Genomic DNA, 18,928 nt, shown 5'->3' on the forward strand with positions numbered 1-18,928 from the left:
AGGAAGGAAGGAAGGAAGGAAGGAAGGAAGGAAGGAAGGAGAAGGAAGGAAGGAAGGAAGGAAGAAGGAAGGAAGGAAGGAAGGAAGGAAGGAAACCTCAACAAATCGAAAAAAAAAATCAAAACCAGCTAACAAACCAAATGGGAGGAATGGGAGAAGCAGGGTGGATGAGCCTGGGGTCCTATTATAACACATCCGTTTCTGTCAGCACCAAAAACTGGTTCCAGATCTTCTGCTGCACCAGGTAATGCCTGCAATGAACGATGGCTCCAGAGCACACTGCAGTGGAGAGCCTTTATACTGTTTCTATGTTGTTTCAATTTCTGTGCCAAAAGACTTTCAGAGTATGACAGCCATTTATAATGTCCCATTTTGAATGTGGCCCAATCATACATAATTCAAATTATTATAACTAAGAAATGAGAAGATAGAGTATCTATGATATTAATGAAAAAGGAAACTTATGAGGAGTCTGCCTTAACACACATTCCCAGATTTAAATAATTTAAATAGTTCCTGTCAATGTTATGGATTTATTATCTTTGATCGATATTGTGGACTTCTCCAGTCTGCATGTTACATTCTGATGCCATTAATCACTGATGTTCTAGTACAAAATCACAGTCACATTAGCTCACCTGTACTTCAAATGTAGAACTGAATAAAACACCTCTCTAGAATAAGAATGTGAAACCTGCTGCCTTTGCCAGGCCAGGAGACTGACAGTGTTGCAGCAAGACACGACAGCTACACACCATGCTCAGCAAAACAAGCTATAGCAGTGTACAGAGTACTGCAGGCAGGGGCACCTTTACAAATTATAAACTGCTACTTGCATCTTCTTTTTCTTTTGCTGCAAATGAAGAAGAAAAAAGTGTAGAAGAAGAAAGCATAGAAGAAAAAATCTCAGCAGCAGCAAGATCCACCTTTATCACAGGGCTTGGAGAGAGCTTTCCTATGAGTGTCAAAGGACTCTTACAGGCATCTAATCTGCAGAAACAAAGAGAGAAAGAAAGATAGCAGTAAATTTGATAGGATCCTACCACTGACTTGCTTGTCTTGGTGTTCTGCTTTTCTTGCTCTCCTCTGCTACAGACATTTGCAGAACTGAAATAGTTAAGTACCTTTATATCTAAAAGCACCTGGGCTAATATTTAGTCGTTTAAATACAGAAGGTGCTGCAAGGAATCAGTTTGTTTCTCAAAATGTGAATATTGGAATGCACCTTGCTTAGCATTATGGGAAAGCAAATGTCATCATTTTTCTATACAACTATCTCAATATTGTTTTATCTTAGCAATTTACATCATAACTTCCCATTGAAGAAAATTCAACACATCCATCCACAGCATGTGAAATACTTCCATGTTTTTCTGAACTTAGCAACCAGCATTGCCACAATATGTTCCCTCTTCTATTTCTTTTCAGTCTTTCTTTTCAGGATGCAACTCATTTTGCTGTTTGATCCCCATGTACTCATGCAGTCCCGTGTCTTTTCTCAGAAAATTCAGTAATTTGTCCTGTTGTTTTCTGATTACTTATCACTTTTTGACATAACTGAGATCATGGGATAATAGAAGCATTTAGACTCAAAGGAACCCTGAAAGTGTTCTGACTCAAGCACAGTTCCAGACTGTCTTCAAAACTAATTCAGGTTACTTTGGGTCTAGTTCACACGAGTTTTGATCATCTCCAGACACACTGATTCCACAACCTCCCTGAATAATATATTTCAGTCATTCAATGCTCTTGTGCTGAGGAATTTCTTCCTTACATCTAGCTAGAATTCTCCTTTTAAGTGCTGCTTTTGCCCTTTGCTCTCGTGTGCTTGTGAAAACTCATGCCCCCTGTTTTCTTCTAATAACCCTTTAGGAGATACAAGACTGGATCTTTCATGCAGGGTGAAAACAAATGTAGAAAAATACACTATTCTTGCAATATCTTTAAAACAGGAGTCCCTATTAGTGTCACTAATTCTGATTTCACAGGTAAGAGTTGTTCAACTAGAGATATTTTTCCTTAGGAAAAAAATGTGATGCAAACAATTATTAAAATAATGCCTACTTTTTTTTTTTTCATTAAAATATCTTGTCTCCCCATACCTGTTAGCTTCCTACAGGTTTTGCAAATGTCTGAGTGAATCATTCATTCAGAGTCATTGTGGAAGCAAAGTCTACCACATAGGAAGCTGACAAAATTACCACTTCTGCTTTGCATTCTGTATTTTCTTAAGGGGATAAAATAATTTGCAGCACATATTTATATGCACAGTATTACACTATCCAAATGTCTGAACAAAATGTATCATGAAAATGTAGGAGCTTGTCCAAACAAAAACACATCCGGCTTCTCTAAAGAAATTATGCTATACATTCCCTGGCCTGGCATTTATTTCCAGAAAGTTTCATATTTGGATGTTTGGCTACTACAGCTTTGCTTTTTAGGACTAGTTAATTGCAGAACTACTCTGCAGAGCACTTGACCACAGTCTGATCTCAGAAGAAAAGTACAAAATTTCCATCATTTCCATGGAGACACCATATAGTCTTCTGATCCTGGTGTAAGAGTCCTCAACCCTGCTGAACTCTGTTCAGGAAGGTATTTGCAGAAAAATACATATGACTTTACAGGGGAACTCAAGTTCACCTTCACCTAGGAACAGTTAATCAAAGATTTTTCACCTTCTTGATTTATTTCCCCTTTTTATTGACAAGAAACTAAAAGAGAAGTTAAATTCCTGAGAAAATTTCCCTTTTTCCTGGTTAATCTGAAAGCACAGTCTGAATAGAAAGGACTGAGAATAATCAGCTAAGAGCCAGAGATGCCAATATATTGTATCATCCAATCTCCTCAATGATGAGAGCTCAACATGAGAAAAATCTGCTACTGTATCAAAAGTCTCTCCTTAGCAGGGGAAAAAACAGAGAATCTAGGCAAAAAAAATAGAGGAAAAGAGAAAGTTTCTTTAAGTGATAGTTAAGTCTCTCTGGGCTTTGTTTGTTTTATCTAGAAGCTTGAGAAATGTAGCATTCTCTCCAGATGAGAAGTTGAAGATAGTTTTCAGTAGAATTGAAAAAGGTATTTAATGAACTCCACTGATGATATCCCTGGTAATGGAACACAGGATTGTAGTGAAATGTCTGACTTGCTTTTTATTCACAGGAGTTCAATTTAATAGTAAAACTTAATGTGCTACTAGTACAAAATCAGAAAGGTCTTTCTAAGTGGAAAAATAAAAACAAACAGGCAGGCAGTGCAGCAAAAATGTTTTGCACCTATTTTGGTTTTTAAATTATTTAAAGAGCTGCACACAATGCTAAGCTTAGATGCAAATGTTGAAAGGCTTTCTCCATGAAGTATGATGCAACCCCCTCATAATGTCTTGGAGTTTTCCTCTTCAGTATGCAAAAAGATGCAAAGTGTCATGGGGGAGTGGCATGACAACACATATGTTTCACACCATTCCTTCACTGTACAGTTTAACAACTCCATATCACAGGAGGCACTCCACCCATCAAAGCCTTAAATGACATGCCCCAGCCAAGTTCTTAGTGTAAACAGCAGGAACTATTTTTATGTTTCATAAAGGAGCTGCTAACTGCCCTCCTCCTCACTCAGCTGCACAGTTGCTGTGGTCCAGGAGGGGAGCACAGATGCTCTGGTGTTCCCAGTAGGAAAGGCACAGCAGCAAAATTGCTTTAATAATAGTTTTTAGAAAAACAACAAAAAAAACAGAACAGGAATAGGAAGAGAAATACAGGTTAGCAAGTAAACTTTATGCTTCTTCAGGTGCTGGAAACTCTACTCTTCTGCAGCACCAGACAGGACTACGGCATGATCCTAACTGTGGAAAGGCTCCCACCCAGTACCACATCTCCTTATACCTAGCATAGCAAGCAAAAATCTTCATCCTGTTTTGATATTTGTTTCTCCATAATGCTCTTTCTTTATGCCCACCAGAGCATGCCTCAGTGCATCTGCCCTCCACTGCTATGTCCTTGGGGTTATGCAGCAGTTGCTCACACAAACATATGGATATACTAAGCCAAAGATGCAGTGTGGCTGTCAGGGCTTGATGAAGATTGTTGTGCCTTGAACATAATGTCCTCCCTAAGCCTCAAAATGCAACTATATTTCTTGTTTTCATCCCTTGGGGAGCTAAGACAGAAAAAAGTATACAAGGGAAAAACTGGATTGGAAAAAAAAGACTGTGATGAGATGACAGCCTGTGGCAAATAGTGTGTCTTCCCACTCTGGAAAGTCCAATGGTGCCTACAACTCTGGAGTTTTATCATTCCTCTGCTGTCAACAAACATCTGTGAAATCAGGGCTGATTTAAGGAGAAGATGATAGCAGCAGTTGGTGTTTGTCTTTCCATTTTCTTCAGTGACACACAGGTGTGCAAGAGGTTTGCTTATGATAGGCAGATCACCTTGTCTGAGACTGTCCCTTCTCTGGGGATCTGTACTCTTTAAAAACAGATTAAAGGCTTCCAAATGTCACACAAATGAAGTTGTAGATTCACACACAAAGTTCAAAAGCATGAACATTTACATTCAGTGCAAAAATCCTCTTCTTTTTCTCTTCAATATCCAATTCAGCACGCTAGATGTATTTGCCTGGTGGATGAAACAGAACAGTGTAAGACAGTAGAACTGCCAGAGCTTCAAAGAATGATATCCTCAAAGCACAGGGCCATGTAAGACCACACTGGTCTCCTGATTAAGGAAATTAAGTGCTGATTAATAGACTTAGTCTTGTCTCTTCAGTGTTCAGTGTAAGGGTGCTTGTTAAATTATTAAATGAAGTTACCTGAAAGTAATAACTCATTTATGTTTCTCTACTCTTTGATTCCTTAACTGAGGCTCTATTGCCTGATTTAAATATATTATTCTGGTTTGTGACAACTGTACCAAGTACTTGCAGCTTTAAATTAAATGAATTGTGTAATGTCTCTGACTCTATGAGAATTTCCTTCCCCTCAGGGGTATGTGAAGATACAATAGCAATGCATATGCACGTTCATAACATTGTGATAAATTTAAGACAATAATACATGAATAAAAAATACTTGGGTTTTTATCAGAGAGAATGGTTAGTAGTAAGCAAGGTACCATTGAAAAATAAGGAGAAAAAGCAGATAATGAAGGCAATTGCTTAAATTATCTCCAGCTAGGCTGCACATTGAAAGATGAAGGATGACAATGGGATAAATCTAAAGAAGTTCTAAGGCTCATGGTAAACACAGAGAAAGCTTCACGGCCCAAAATCTCATTTTCTTCTGTTTGTGTAGTGCCAGTGAAAGTTCCAAGATGTGTCAGACCACTGAGGGCACTAAGAGACCTTGGTCAGCCAGTGGGGTCCATCCACCTGCTCATGAGCCCAGGCCCTTTCAAGTCCATCCTGTGCTGCTGGTCCCTGCTAGTCTGATCTGTGCTGTGGGTTCTTGTCTGCAGCCATGTCACAGCACACCTGTGTGCCTGGCCATGAACCCCCTGGCTGTGCCTGAGCTCTGGACTCACCCCTGGTTTGACCCCAGACTTGTCTTGCCACCTGCCTTGAAACTGCTGGGCTGAATCTGACAAGAAACAGAGCTGGCCTACATTCATGGATAACTTTTGTCCTGCTTCAAATGTGGCCATGGATTTTTGCTTCAATTTTAAAGTCTGAGGAAAGCATAGTTTTCTCAGGGTTTGGGAAAGGACTGAGAATGAAAACATCACTGGCTCTCAAAAATTATTTGTGCTCAATACCTCTTTGTATCACAGTACCCTTTATTGAACTGGAAGGCAAAATACTCCTCCTTGAGAGATGCATCAGTCACATCAAACCTTACAGGAGTCAAGAAATTCCACATTAGGCTTCTGAAGATAACAAGAGGTCGGGGGGGTTGTAATTTACTTTCGTGGCTTTGAAGATTTTGCACATTATCAGAAAATGTGCTGGATCAAACTGGAGTGCTCTTCAGGCATGGAAAAGGCTCTGATCCAAACTTTAACATTAATAAATCCTGGTGTTTGTGTCTCAATCCCACAGAATCTAATTAGTGAAAATTAATGGGTTGGGTTCTGATTTTCCTAAATTTTTATGGGCACTTATTCTATGTCATTTGTCATGATTCACAACAGCTGCAAATCTATTCAACAGGCAGCTCATACTGTAGCCAGCACAGAATGTGTATTTCTATGGCAGTTAACTTTGTCCTTATTAGATAATTTGGAAAGTGGACTTTATTTATTTCTCCTTGCAGAAACTTGGCTGGGATAAGAGCACAAGGTAAAATAGATAGCTTCCATGGCCCACACACGAGAACATTTTGTTATTTAAATTATTTTGTTATTTTATTTTGAGGGAAAAGTAACAATGGGCAAAAGATGATAAATTGTGCTAAGAAAAAACATTTTTTTCTATGGATTCCATGAAGACAGAGTAACAGTCAAAACAGTCCATAGAATCTTTAGTGTAAACAGAATTTTGACACAGGACTAACCTTTATGTTGTTTTACATCTCAGAATTCTATAAGGATGGATCTTTCCCAGGAATCTGGTTTCATCTTCCCTGCCATTCCTTAAGGTAAAGGAAAATTGTAGTGAGGTTTCCCTCTCACCCTCCAAACTTATTTGCTCCAGACCTATAAACCCAGCTCCCTCAGCCTCTCCAAAGCCACATGATGCTCCAGCCTCCCAACCATCTTCCCCAGCCAGAGGGTTCAGCTCAGGAGGCAATGGCTGCATGCCACTCTGTCCCAAATGGCTAGCTCCCAATCCATGTTTGGATTAACTAGGAATTTCTTCACACAGCAGCAGCTGAGAGGTGGGCCTCTGGATGCAAAATAAAACAGTCAAACTGTTGTCACAAACCAGCAAAGAGCAGGCAAGGCAGTTGTTTTTTGGGGTTTTTACACATATGGAGACAGAATTTATTGCTAGAATACCACTTGGCATTCACACAGCACGGAGTCCCCAGAAGCAAGAAATTAAAGTGAGCTGCTCTTAATGTCTTAACAAATTGCATAAGGTATTTCAAGGAGTATTCCACATCTAGCTTTGAAGATAGCCCTGCTTAGAGCAGGAGGTCAGCCTAGGTGCTATGCAATGGCTTCATTCAAATTAAATTACTCAGGTTTTGTTCTGTACCTTAAAACACTCAGAAAAGTTCTATAGTATACTTAAACGAACATTATCTGCAGAAACAAGAGCAATTGACTGACTGGATGAAGTAAAGAACTCTAAAAAACCTTTTTTTAAATGGAGATAAGTGGAGGTAAAAGAACATATAGGTACTTGAGTTCAATATTTAGAAACCACAAGAGGTTTCTAAAATGCCCATTAACCTCTTAGTTAAAGCTCTCTACCAGCCAGTTTTCCCTGAATTACCAATTCAACCCTAGAGTCTCATTTGCATCCCTGCCCCACTCCCTCCACGGGGTCACTCCACAAGTGCCAGTGGAGTCACACAGTACAAAGGCCACCTCTCCCAAAGGACAGCTTTAGTTTAAGATGAATCAGACACCCAGGCACTCGATGGGCACCTGGCTGGCAGGTGCCTGGCATGTGATGGGTGTGTGATTGTCAGGGCTGGGCACTTCATTGCTGTGTGGTGGATGCACACCTGTGATGGGATGCATGTGATCAGTGCTGGACCAAAGGCTTGTTCTGTTCTCCATCCTGGCCCCTCAGTCCCATGGTTACTGACCCCTGCTCCAAGTGACACAGCTGGAAACATGACACAGATTTTTGATGCAAAAGCCCTTCCCTGGAACATTCAGGAAGCCTTCCTACAGACCTCTGAGAAGCCTCTCAAACTTGGTAATTCAGCACATTTCCACTCTACAAAATACAGCAAAAGGATCTAGACTGCAAGAAATCTGTTGCAACCCCACAAAAGTTTGTCAATAGAAGACCAGTAATACTGCATGGGGCAGAATTGTCAATACAAAGATGAGCATCATGGATCGAACATAAAATCATCTTCTTGGTGCTGATTCTAGTATCCTGCTTCTCCTGCCCAAGAGCAGCTGGAGGACTGAGCCTATCCCCCTTATAGGACTCCATTTGCTTTTCAAACACCATATTTTCAGCACCAAGCTGGCATATGCATGTTTGCTGAAAATTCCTCCTCCCGAGGGGTGACAGACAGCTTGGAGCCATGGATTCAATAAAACCTCTTTTTATGGCATATTATAGCCTACTTCCTCGGCCTCCAAATATTTTGTGCTCCACAGAATACAAAACTTCTCTCTCCCTCTTTCTTTCCCTCCTTGCACTAATATCCTGTCTGCTCCAAAGACTCCAGACACCTTTTCTTGTAAAGTCAAATAATTCACTGATAGGTGCTAACTTACTGATTAATAACTCAGCTCAGGAGTATTAATCTTAATTCCTAATGATATCCTGGGGAAGGCATTGTCCATTCAGAACTTTTTTACATTTCTCCTCATGATACCATACTACATAGTTTACTGCTTCCTATAGACCTTGTTCTAACAATATCTTTAGATCATCATGTTTATAACAAAATGTAATATTTTGTTTTGGATTTGCTTGTTTGATGTTGGTCTTTTGCACCCACAGGGGATGCAGCTGGATTGTCAAATCTCCAGTCTTGGATACTGACCTAATGTTTCCCAAATATGTTTACCCTGGGTAATGGCCCAGCAGAGCTCACTGATCCCAGGCACCGATCCCAGGCTATGCCAGCTTAGGCTGACCTTGAGCATCTGAAATGCTCCCTTTTGTTTTGTGTACATATGTAAAAGTCATCAGATGGCTTAATCTTTTGGCCATCAGTGAGTAGTAAGCCAGCACTCAACACCCAGACTTTGCAGTATCCAGAATTTGAAGTTGAAGAATCTCCTGGTTGCCTTTCTCATGCTATCTGTCAGATAGCAAGGGGAGGTATTCTTTCCTAACAGACTGTGAAAGAAAGTGGAAAACAATACTCTTATTGGATATAGTGGAAAACACAATGGAACTGCAAGTAATACGTGTTCTTCATACAACTCATTTTTTTTTAATGGATTACAAGAAACTGCAAAAAGAACACATGAAGAAAAGGATGTTGATCTTTTGAGTCCTTTTGTAAGGGGTCAAAGGTTGAAAAAAGTTATTATAATTTTTCTTGCTTACCTTTACTTAGAGCAAATATGAATGCAGCCATATTCAGGTTACACATCAGTGCTGCAAGTGCCAGCCAGGAAATAAATTATGCACAGCAGCAAACAAGTGCCTTCCAGATTCACAGGAAACTGCTGTCCAGACAAGCACACATTTCCTAGCACGGTCTGAAACTAAATGAACTGTCATTAGGGAAGATAAAATCGATATAGGAAGTATTGGAGCACAAAAATTTCCCTCATAATCTCATTTATTCACATCCCTTTAAATTGCTGTAATTGAGGATTCTAGGTTTTCATTTTAACAATGGTATGTCAAGAAGTAACATGTTGACCTTAAGCACTCAGAAATGCAGGAATCAAGGGCAGATAGAAAGGAATGCCCAAAGACTTATCCTTTCTAAGAAGAATTTCAGAAATTATGCCAAGAAAAAAAAAAAAGAAGGATGAATGTTGTATAGGTCTTAGACCCACTTTTATCCTGAGCCAAATGTCTTTGTTGTGTTGTATTTACATTGGTTTATAATTTTTGCACACATAAGTGAACTTACTTAGTCTACATTCCCATGGAATGAAGCAAGAATACCATTCCTGTGCTAAGACAGCTCTCTCACAACTGAAACCAAAAAAAATCTTCATTTTACTGATAAATTAAAGCAACAGTTCAGTTGTTTCCTACTTATTTCCCTTTTCAGCTTCAAATATCATTTCTCTTCAACACACAAGTTCATTTGGAATGACATCTTTTGTTTTCTCTCCTGTAAATATAATTTTACAGTTAAATGCACTTTAAAAGAATATTTAGACAACTGGTAGCACTGATAACATAGAAAATTGTAAAATGCCACAGTCCTTGATCAAACACTTTCACTGGGATGGGATCAAATTATTGTGGAATCAAGGTAACTAATTTCCCTCTAACAGGTTTCTGCAACAATGCTGCCAAGTTCCTGACTGCCAGAACAGAGTAACAACTCCTTTCCAAACTTCTGAAGCCACACAGTTGATACAGGAGACCATAAATGTCTCTCAGCTTGTATCAGATCATGTCAGGCATGGAAATAATAATTAGTCTGATAAACATTTAATATGAACATGTCTTGGCTTTTCACCATAAGAAAGGTCTATGGTTCAGAGAGGTACATCTTGGATAAGAGTGAGGTTTTCTTTCCTGAGATGTCTCTTGGAGACAGAAGATAAAGCAAGTGGAAAAGGACACAAAACTTTAGAGGAGAGGTGGATGTGATGTACCCTGGCTTGAGGTACTTCCCCCAAGAGCATTCTCATGTGAATGCTGAATGTAGTGGGTAAGACTGTTAAAATTCTCTGGGCTAAAATGCTCAATAGCTCCATCTGGAAGACAACAGTGAATGAAGCAGAGATTTGTATCTGTTCTTCCCCTGTGGTCCTACACTTCCATCTATGGCCTGCATGGTGGCAGGGTCCATCTTCAGCAAATCTGTGGAGCTCACTGACTAGGGCTATGGCTATCAGGATTGGCAAACCCAGTAGTCCAGGAGAGGAATCCTGCTGCAACTTCTTGCCTGCAGGAACAGCTGGTATCCAGGCTGAGCAGGTTTTGGCCAAATGTCCTGCTGCCATCCCCAGCCAAGGAACACTGGGCAGGGACACTGGGAGCACCACACTGTCACTGCCTACACTGCTTGGAGAGCTACACAGGCAAGGAAAGAAATTGCAATGCCAGGCCATATCATCCACAGCAGCAGCTGCACCCAGCACCTTGGGGCTTCCCCAGGACAGCACCAGAGCCAAGCAGACTGCCCAGGGATAGGGCCAGGGTGCACAGCTGGAGGCTCCCAGGCTGGGGCCAGCAGCTGCATAACCTCCACCACCCTTCTCCTCATCTGTGTTACTCAATCCATGGAGCAAGCTGGAGAAACAGATTTCCTTTACCACTTTTTTTATCCCTACCTCCCAAGATAAACTGGAGAGTGCAGAGAGACTGCCTGATCTCTTTTTCATGAAGTAAATCTGATTCTGAAAGCAGCAAGTGCTTCCTGCAAGGCAATCAGCATTTCAAAACCTTCATGATTTTTATGAAAAAGCCTGACCAAAGTTTCCTAAGTACACTTTTAAGCAGATGTTCATCCTCAACTTTCTGTATTCCCATAGTGTCTGCAATGTATCTTCTGTGCTGTCATCTCTGTTTTCTGTTGTAGTTTCTCTAGAATTTTTGTGTGAACCAAAGGCATTTACTCAGTAGAAAGAAAAGAGAAGTATCAATTTACTTGGTTTTGCACACACAAGTAGCAACTAGAAAAAGAGAAGGACCAAGCAAATCATGTGAGGAAGTAAACTTCATTTTCAGCATAAAGCAGGTACACACAAAGGCAAAATAACTACCTCTGAGTGATCACCTACTCAAAATCCTTGTGAGAGAGGGCATGAAAACTAATTTTGAGAAGTGAAATCCAGATCTGTGGTGGCGTGTGAAATACTTGCATAATGAGGGGCAGGAAGAGAGACATGATGAGATGCAGGCAGGTTCAAGTGAAAAAGGAGGAGTATATGAGTTATACCAACAAAACCTACTGTGCTGCAAAAAGGAGCACAAATCCAACAAGATGTGGAATGAAAGGTGGTATATAAAAATGAATGAATATGCAAAAGTGAAAAGTAAAATCTTTAAAAGTCATAGGTGAGAAGAAATAGTTCTCATGAAATGAAAAAATGAAGACAAAATGAAGCATGTAAGCAGAGGAAAAAATGAAAAAAATATAGCACACTGATATACAATAAAAGATGCATAAACAGAAAAGAGATTCAAATAAAAAGACACATCATGTTATATAAAACAGGAAACAAAACATCCTGGGGGAAAGAATAGACAAAATGAGGTGGCAAATAAAAGATTGAAGAGGTAGAAATGAAAGGCTGTAATGTGATACAAAGAAGGCACTCATTCTTTGAAAGTAAAAATTAAATGATGCAACATAATGGCAAGTGGGAAATAACAGATGCAAAATACATGCAGTGAAATATGAGTCTATGTGATAAGAAAGTTAAAATAAATTTTGAGGTACAGAGCTTAACATATCTTTAGAGAGCCCATGCTAGAGGAAAAATACATACTGAGTGAAAAAAGTTAAATGCTTCAATGAGAGGAGAATGAAAAAATATAATGAGATGTGCAATTTGAGACCTAATGAATTGTAAAAAAACCCCAAAGTGCAGTAAGAACATAGATAAAAAAAGGAAAACCTGAAAAAACATAATGAGACAGTAGAGGAATGGATTATGAGATGGGCAGATATCACATCTGGTGCACATGAAACTTCTCAAAAACACAAACAAGTACTCATAAGTAGAAAGATGCAATATGAGCAATGCATAGGGACTTGTAAAATGGAAATGTGTAATGACATTTTAAAGACAAATGGGGAACAAGATGTGAATAATGAAGATGCAGGATGAATACAGCACAGTTATGAGCATTAAAAGAGGAGACACAAATCTAAAATTGGAAATGTTACACACCAAAGAATGTAAGTCTAAAAAAACTAAACCAGGTGATTCATTCAGGAAAAATTATAAGAAAAATTATATTTGGTGACAAACATAAAAGGAAAATTTATTCTAAAAGGGGAAATTAATTTAAAAATGCAAAAATAGAAATTAATAAATAAATAAGGAAGGAAAGCTTTACATATTCAAAATCAGAAATGTGTCATGACCTATAAAATATGAAACATCACTAGAAATAAATCAAGCCGTGAAATTGCAGGCATTAAGGAAAGTGCAGAAATAGCTCTGAAAAAGAAAACACAGAAAAAGTGTGCAAAAAGTGAAAAGAAAATATGGCAGGATTTTCAGATATGAAAATGTGTGCTAAGAGGCACCACCCCTATCTTCACAAAGATACATTCTTTCATTACGCATTCTTTCATTATTTCATTTTTTCAATGAAAATCTAGTATGAGATACAAAATTGAAATTTGCAATATGATATCATTCAAATGCTAATGAGATATTAAAATAATATATTTAGTGAGGTGCAAAAGAAAGTTTACACAGAAGCAACAAAAATTACAGTCTTGAAAAATCTTAGCAGGATGCTAGGGGGAATATATAAAATTTCTTATAAGATGTAAAAAGTTAACTAAAAATTTGAGGAAAGAAAAATGCACAGGAAAATCTGAAAGCTCCCACTCAGAATACAGTTCATAGTCTGTAATGGGCAGCAAAAAGGAAATTGGCTAATAAGGAATGATACATGAAATTCCTAATTAGATCTAAAAGCACATAATGAGACACTGAAACAAAACCGAGCAGTGAAATAAAAATGAACATGCACATCAAAAATCAAAACTGGAAACGAGATGCGAAAAAGCGTTCATATGGAGAGCCAGAATAAAAAAAAAAAAAAAAAAGTGGGTAATGAAATGTGAAAAGGAAAACTCATAACAGGATTTGGCATCAGGAATACATAAAAAGTTGAAAAATTTTAACAAGTTAAGAAATACAAAATCAGAGAGAGTAATGAGAGGCAAGACCAGAAATGCACCTTTAAGATCAAAGAGGAAAATTAAATAAGGTTCAAAATTACATGGTGAATCCTGAGATGCAGTAGGAAAAATGCAGAACAAATTAAGGAAGATTAAATCCATGAAGAAATACAGAAAGAAAAATTTGTAGCAGGTTGTGAAAAATCAGTGCTTGATGGAAAGCAAACCCTCTGGTATATATTGTAATATGAGTACTGAAATCCACAGTGATGGTCTGGAAAATGAGTAATGAGATGTGAAATCAGAAATAAAATGATTTGTGATAACAATCATTCATAATGACAATCAAAAACAGGAACTGAAATGCTAATGCAGCATGGCATGCAAATGGCTGAAGGTGGTACAGTAGCTGAGATGCATAATGGAATATGGAAACAGAAATAAATAATGAGGTGTGAAAAGAAAACATGTACCATAATAAAACATGCATTGCAAGCTATTTTATCTTAGGAGAACTGAAGCAAATAAAGCAGCATGAAAATGGAACAATACAACTGAAATATTAGGGGGTTCAGGGTAAGAATTGTGCTTGAATATTTGAACCGTGGGGTTAGTTACAAAGTCCCTGACTGCTGTGGGTTTGTTTTTCCCTTTTTTGTTTAGGTGTGAGCTTGCCCCACTTGCTGATGCAGAAGGGATCTGACTGTTCACACAGGAGTTGCTGACATCCAGCAATACCATACTGCAATGTGCCAGCTCCACTCTGTGTGGTATCACCTCCTGCATGTCTCAGCACTAAGATGCCCTGACAGATTATGTAGGAGAAGCAGCCTTTGGGAATTCTCCCTCAGGCATGTCAAGGCCACCAAGCAGTACGTTAGTTGCATAACAATTTCAGCCCTGAGGCATTTGTGCCAGGCCACCAGCAGGAATGTGGATGACTTGGTGAGGTACAGGTTTACAAAGAATCAGATGTCAGCGATTTCGAGCTTGTCAACAGTGCACATAAACAATGGGCTTAAGTGCTCTAAGAGGAGACAAACAATTGCAACACCTTTTTGCTACTTCACACTTTAATCATGCCACATGGTACATGTATGGCTAAATTCTCCAGGCAGCAGCATCAGCAGCAGCATCAGCATGTTTGGTCTCAAAGGATGCTCACAAGCCTGGTGAGCATGCTCTGCTGAAATGCTGGGGCTGCTTGGCCTCTGTTCTGCCTTCTGGGGTGTCTCGAGCCATTGGACTCTGACCTTGAGTCTCACCTTTGAATATTTAATGCTAAAGCAGATCTGTTCTCCAGTATATATCCCAAAGGTAATGTGACATTCACATCATCTCATGCCCCCAGGATATTTCCATCCCACAGGCAACTCATTTTTCCAGACTCTTTAGCATGGATAGCAGCTACAGCTCACACAGGAGGCTCATCACACTGCAGACAGTGCCTGCAAAGAGGGAAACCTCTGAATCACAGACTTGGATGGTGCAGGATGTGTGCAGGGGAAGGTACACAGTCACAGGCAGGCTGGGAGCACGATCCACCCTTACAGTGCTGAGCAGAAAGACAGGTCCTGGCCAGAGAAGGCACACAGGAAATGCAGAGTGGCACACGTTGTCACCCTGGTCTGGTGGCCTCAGGAGGGGTCACTGCACAGAAGTAACACTGCCTTACTCCTGCTGCCTGCTATCCCTGCCACCAGCCACAGAAAAGTCACTGCTCAGAAAAGACCTGGAACTGAGGCTGACAATTCCATTTTCCATCTTTCCATTTGGAGTAGCTTTTTGGAGAAAGGGTCTCAAACTCTTCCAGTGAGCTGGCTGAAATAGAAATGGTCAGTGCTGGCAATGGTCATTGGAAAATGGTCTTTGGAAAACCTTGCTGCCATGGTATGAACAAGCTGAGTCATCAGTCCTGACTGTACGAGGGATCAGCCTGGAATGCTGGAATGATCCTAGAAAGGGTGAGCTATTAAACATAGAGAAGTGCAAAGCCCTCACATGTTATCTCTAGAGTGCTCCCTTGTTTTATTACTTGCCACTAACAAGAAGTGTTCCATCCACTTTGTAACTGCCCACTATGATAAAGGGAGTAATTAGATCCTTCTTCAGTCTTGTCTTTGTCTCATCAATGTCATATGCTTCCTTAAGTCGTGTTATGGGCCACTGATCATCTCTACCTGATGTTATCATGCAGCCAGCTACTCTATCTTATCTTAAATGTTATGTCAGGGTTACAGAGAGGAATGCAAATAAATGCTGGCACACCTTTCTTTCTTTTCCTTTCTCAAAAATGAGAAAGCTGCTAGAAAGCTGACTCTCATCTAAGCTTTGGGGAAAACTACAGTTGCCTGCAAGAAAATCAGGATTTCACCAATAAAATTTTCTCTGCTTCAGAAACTCTGATCCTTTTAGTACAATAACCTGTAAAATTCAATCTGACAAGAGGCAAAACTCTCAATGGCATTAAGCCAATTAGACTGATTCAAAAGCAAAAGTAATACTGTGATTAGTGCATATTGCATGCATTATGACCATAATAAATAAGAATACAATCAGTTGCCAGCAGCAGCTGGTAACTTGTCTTATGCTGTAGAGTCAATCCAAATTACTCACTGAACAGCAGAACACTTTAAAAATGGATAATGTTTTGGATGAGAAATAACACCAAAATACAGGCTGTGATAGTACAGATAATAAAGCTAACCACTGAATAGAATGGAGATGCTGAATGCACATCTACACTCCATTATCTTTCCACAGCATGCTTCCCTTCTATATACCCTGCAGACTCCATTTATACTGTCTGCTAGAACACTATTAAAACTACACTCAGCCAGCTACAGAAAATGCTCACATATTGTTTTAAATAAATAAGCGTTCAGCAGAACTTAACTTTAATGGTGCAAGAAGAGTTTTGTCAGACCTAAAGACCAACATGAGGATTGTCTATCTTTGATGAAAAAAATTAACTTGTCAGTTGGTTTGTGAGTGTTCCACCTCACAAAAATTTTTAAAAATGTCCCTCTTTTGAGAAAATGAAGATGTCATTACAAAATATTCTCCTTCATTAGTTAAGTGTAAGCCATCTTTACTCATTCTCTGAGCACACATTGTTTCTCCTATAAATAAAACAGCCCCAGTTCTTGGAAAGGTACATGCACACCTTGCCTAAACCTCCAAACTATTAAGAGGTTGTTATAAATTTTTCTTGCAACTCCTCTCTAGCTCACCATTTTGTTTTACCTTCATATGATGCTTCTGGGGTTCTCCTTCTTGGCTGATATATTGCAGCACTCCAGTAAATTGAACCTGAACAGAAAGTTGCATCAAGGTTAGAAAATGCCTCAAAGGAAAGTGGAGTCTACGTCTGGGAATTTCTGATTGAAACATATAGAATATGATTTTGGCTTCTTCAGTATTTCAAATTGTCACATTTCCATGAATCTAGGCAGCAGGTGAGAGGGGGCTGGTATTAAACAGCTCATCCTCTGATACATAACTGGCAGAGACTGCTTTGACTCTGATAAGAGCTGAGTGTGAGGGATTCCCTAGAGACTACACTGAATAGCACTAGTCAAAATTAGAGTTCCTGTTGAAGTTGTGACATTGTACTTTGACTGCATCCACTAACACTTTATGGGAAGTGGGGGTAGGCTGTGTTTTAACATATTCATGCTCATGAGTAAGCAACAAATTGGATATTTAGCATACAGTTAAGATGGCCTAACACTTTTTTTTTTTTTTTTTTTGCAAAACTTGGTCTCTACTAATTGCAATTTTGTGAGTCTTAAGCTGTTAGGGCTTGAATTCCCTCATTTGTGTGTTTGCTGCAGTTGGCTGATACCTTTTTGGGTTTTAGCTCGTGTAATGCAGATGTTTCCAAGACAAATATGCCAAAACACATTTTCTCTCAATCTGAAAATAGCAAAAGGCAAAAATAAAAGGCCAGAAGAAAAATTCCTTTTATACAATTTTCTTTCAGAAGTTTTAATATTTTTGCAGATGAAGGCATTGCTACAGTCACTACATATGCGACAAGAAGATTTTTTTTGGCTCTCAAGCTTGCCTAATTTCATTAAAGCTATAATCTTCTGGAAAGGAAAAATTGCCAAATTGTCTAAAGATGTGGCTTTCACTGAGGATGGTCCATCCCTTTGCTCTTTTCCATATCAAGCAAATGACAGCTGCTCCATGAGCCGTGGATCAGATCCTTCTGAATCTCCCTCCCTTGGCTGAAAGGACATTCAGCCTGCTAGTCCTCCAAAACAGAAAGCCTTCTTTGAGTCTCCCAGCACTCCCTCCTGTGGAAAAGAACATGAGGAGAGCCAGACTCTTCTTCTGGTGGTCCTTTTTGGAGTGGGAATGGGATCCTAGAAGCAGAGACAGAAACAGACAGGAGTAACACCGGCAAAGATGTTTTTTTTTTTTTTGCTTTTTTTTTTTTTTTTGTTAGGGCAAGCTCTTGTACCAGCATCCCTTCTAACAAAGCCATAGAGGTCTGTGTTGTGACTCCTCAAGTCCCCAGCCAGCTGATGAGTCATGTTTTAAGGAGGGCTACATTTTTGTAAAACGTTTTCCACTAAATTCTAAGGCAATAAGTCTAATTACACTTTATGCTTTAGCGCACTTAGAAGAATGGCATGATTTGGAAATGGCTCTTTTCAGAAAATGGCTTTGTAGAACACATTTGAAAGTGACTGCTTTCCTGAATGCAAATGTCTGAATTGCTCTAATTATCTAACTGGGGAAAAATAGGCTTTTTTTAGATTGCCAGTATCTGAAGAAACTATGAAAGGACAGGACAGTTTCTCCCAGTATTCCTTTTGAGTAAGCTTTCTATTCTAGTTCTAAATACAAATAACCAGTGAGATTGCCAGTACTTTGGTTTTATTATGTAGTAATTCGATGCTTTTTTTTTTTTTTTTTTAAAGTCTCTTTAAAAAAATCGCAATTTTAATTTTCAGCTTGTAAATCCTAATTGTGCTAATTGTCACACAGAAGTCTGGAGCCCCTAAAACTAAAAGTAATGTCTTTAGGACTTCCCATTACCAACCTTGTCTTGGGCCTGACAGTTAAATAACATCCCTGTAGTAAGTACTACACCAGTTTGCATAAAAAGTAGTAATAGAAATTGTATTTTTAGGTTCTTTTTAATGTAATTTCACAGCAGGGAACTGAAAAAAGAATCATCATGGCTGTATCTGATCTCCTTTGGAATAAGATTTAGAGACTGAAACAGTTTCTACCCTCACTGCTTACAGGTGGGAGCATCATCAGGGCTGCTTCTGGAGACTTCTGCTTGGTTTTCTGAGGTGGGTATGGTTCAGGGGGATCCATTGCAAC

The sequence above is a fragment of the Erithacus rubecula genome, assembly GCF_903797595.1.
Source record: "Erithacus rubecula genome assembly, chromosome: 3".
In the NCBI taxonomy this organism is placed as follows: domain Eukaryota; kingdom Metazoa; phylum Chordata; class Aves; order Passeriformes; family Muscicapidae; genus Erithacus; species Erithacus rubecula.